The sequence below is a fragment of the Pleurodeles waltl genome, unplaced genomic scaffold, assembly GCF_031143425.1.
Source record: "Pleurodeles waltl isolate 20211129_DDA unplaced genomic scaffold, aPleWal1.hap1.20221129 scaffold_525, whole genome shotgun sequence".
Taxonomy (NCBI): Eukaryota; Metazoa; Chordata; class Amphibia; order Caudata; family Salamandridae; genus Pleurodeles; species Pleurodeles waltl.
In genome coordinates this window covers 1-2,896 of record NW_027150233.1, presented here as the reverse complement: position 1 = coordinate 2,896, position 2,896 = coordinate 1, and the positions used below count along the sequence as shown (strand labels likewise).

Sequence of the window (2,896 nt, the reverse complement as noted above, 5' to 3'; positions counted from 1 at the left end):
GAAACAGCAGACAGCCCACAGGTGTACCCCAACTGCTAGCACTTTTGTCTTCAACAAACGATAAACAGCCTCACCTGTGGCAAGGCCTCAAAAAATTGAATGAAACTCGTAAACGTTCCTCTCCACGGAAATCTTTAGTAAAAGGCGAAAGATTTATTCGTTTTGAAGAGAAACCCGAGTGTGTTACAAGCTGAGCCTAGCAGGGCATGTGGCGCCACAAACAGAGACCCTGCCATTGCGAGGGCGAGGGTCCGAGAGGTGGTTTTTCGCCCTACTTAACAGGGCAAGAACCACAGGGGAGAGCAAAACAGCCCAAACGTTCAAGGCCCCTGCTTCAAGTAGAGAAAGAAAAAATGGTGGACCGTTTTCAGGGTTCTGTCTGGGCATATGCAAATTTCGGTGGCACTCGCCTCAGCTGATTGGCCAGGGTGAGTCTGCTGGGCAGGGAAAAGGGAAAGCTGGAGGCAGGCTGTAAGTGAAGTGGGCGCGCAGGGAAACGTTTTCCTATAGATTGTGTGTATTGAATGCCACTGATGCCACAGTAAGGCTTTGCAGCGCTAATAGTATTCCCATTAGACACCACCCAGGTACGCAGCAGCAGGCAGGTGAAAATAAGGGAATACCGAGCAGAAGCTGAGGTATCAATGGTAAATGCTGGCTTTTTTTCTCCCTGCAATGCTTTCCTGACACGGTTATCTTCTGGTAGATTTTGCCAGACATTTGTGTGTAGTGTCAAAGCAATTAGACAGAATGTTAAACCCAGTTCTGCTGCAAAAGAGTGCTGCTTACCTTCCCATGGCCTCAGAGGCAGCACACTTTAAAGCAGCTCGGCCTGCTTGTATCACTATCCCTTTCGGTTGGAGTCGCTCTCTGGGCCTTTTGTCTCCATGATAATTGACCCTTTCCTGCAATAACCATCCCATCCAAATGCAGTGGGCCACCACCATGCTCCAGAACAAGTCATGTGCTTTCAGGCACATCCTCTAGCTGAGCCTGAATCTAAAAGGATCTAGCTAGCTAGGCCAGAGTCACAAGCCAGACACCCCCTTTCAAAAGAATCTGAGAGGGAGCCAGCCCGGGACTAGCCATCTTTACACCTCCCAAGGCACCCAGAACTAGCCTCCTGTATACCTCCAAGGGCACCAATAACGGGCAAGCCCTATGAAAAGCACAGCCTGAGTGTTGGTGGCCACCTGTGAAAAGTAGGGTGACCCCTGGCCTGCTGGCAGCAGAGATGTTGGGAGCAGAGACAATCTAATGCCTGCTGTCGTGATGATTCAAGACAGCCAAGAAAAGCAGCCTCACGCTCCGCAGAAATTCTTTCCCATGAGCCACCTGGCCTATGCAAATGAGTAGACAGCAGGCCTCAGAACAAAACACCAACTTCCTCTGGCAAAAGAAACAGCAGACAGCCCACAGGTGTACCCCAACTGCTAGCACTTTTGTCTTCAACAAACGATAAACAGCCTCACCTGTGGCAAGGCCTCAAAAAATTGAATGAAACTCGTAAACGTTCCTCTCCACGGAAATCTTTAGTAAAAGGCGAAAGATTTATTCATTTTGAAGAGAAACCCGAGTGTGTTACAAGCTGAGCCTAGCAGGGCATGTGGCGCCACAAACAGAGACCCTGCCATTGCGAGGGCGAGGGTCCGAGAGGTGGTTTTTCGCCCTACTTAACAGGGCAAGAACCACAGGGGAGAGCAAAACAGCCCAAACGTTCAAGGCCCCTGCTTCAAGTAGAGAAAGAAAAAATAGTGGACCGTTTTCAGGGTTCTGTCTGGGCATATGCAAATTTCGGTGGCACTCGCCTCAGCTGATTGGCCAGGGTGAGTCTGCTGGGCAGGGAAAAGGGAAAGCTGGAGGCAGGCTGTAAGTGAAGTGGGCGCGCAGGGAAACGTTTTCCTATAGATTGTGTGTATTGAATGCCACTGATGCCACAGTAAGGCTTTGCAGCGCTAATAGTATTCCCATTAGACACCACCCAGGTACGCAGCAGCAGGCAGGTGAAAATAAGGGAATACCGAGCAGAAGCTGAGGTATCAATGGTAAATGCTGGCTTTTTTTCTCCCTGCAATGCTTTCCTGACACGGTTATCTTCTGGTAGATTTTGCCAGACATTTGTGTGCAGTGTCAAAGCAATTAGACAGAATGTTGAACCCAGTTCTGCTGCAAAAGAGTGCTGCTTACCTTCCCATGGCCTCAGAGGCAGCACACTTTAAAGCAGCTCGGCCTGCTTGTATCACTATCCCTTTCGGTTGGAGTCGCTCTCTGGGCCTTTTGTCTCCATGATAATTGACCCTTTCCTGCAATAACCATCCCATCCAAATGCAGTGGGCCACCACCATGCTCCAGAACAAGTCATGTGCTTTCAGGCACATCCTCTAACTGAGCCTGAATCTAAAAGGATCTAGCTAACTAGGCCAGAGTCACAAGCCAGACACCCCCTTACAAAAGAATCTGAGAGGGAGCCAGCCCGGGACTAGCCATCTTTACACCGCCCAAGGCACCCAGAACTAGCCTCCTGTATACCTCCAAGGGCACCAACAACGGGCACCAATAACGGGCAAGCCCTATGAAAAGCACAGCCTGAGTGTTGGTGGCCACCTGTGAAAAGTAGGGTGACCCCTGGCCTGCTGGCAGCAGAGATGTTGGGAGCAGAGACAATCTAATGCCTGCTGTCGTGATGATTCAAGACAGCCAAGAAAAGCAGCCTCACGCTCCGCAGAAATTCTTTCCCATGAGCCACCTGGCCTATGCAAATGAGTAGACAGCAGGCCTCAGAACAAAACACCAAGGGGCATATTTATACTCCGTTTGCGCCGAATTAGTGTCATTTTTTTCGACGCAAATTCGGCGCAAAACTAACGCCATATTTATACTTTGGCGTTAGACGCGT

General features: G+C 49.9%; 2 non-coding genes across 2 annotated transcripts; both read right to left on the bottom strand.

Moving 5' to 3' along the window:
* Positions 1-66: 66 nt before the first annotated feature.
* On the bottom strand, positions 67-182 carry LOC138278650 (U5 spliceosomal RNA). Its single transcript, XR_011200790.1, has one exon. It is a non-coding gene; the product is annotated as a U5 spliceosomal RNA (small nuclear RNA).
* A 1,282-nt stretch (positions 183-1,464) lies between these two features.
* Positions 1,465-1,580, bottom strand: LOC138278654 (U5 spliceosomal RNA). Its single transcript, XR_011200794.1, has one exon. It is a non-coding gene; the product is annotated as a U5 spliceosomal RNA (small nuclear RNA).
* Positions 1,581-2,896: the final 1,316 nt, after the last annotated feature.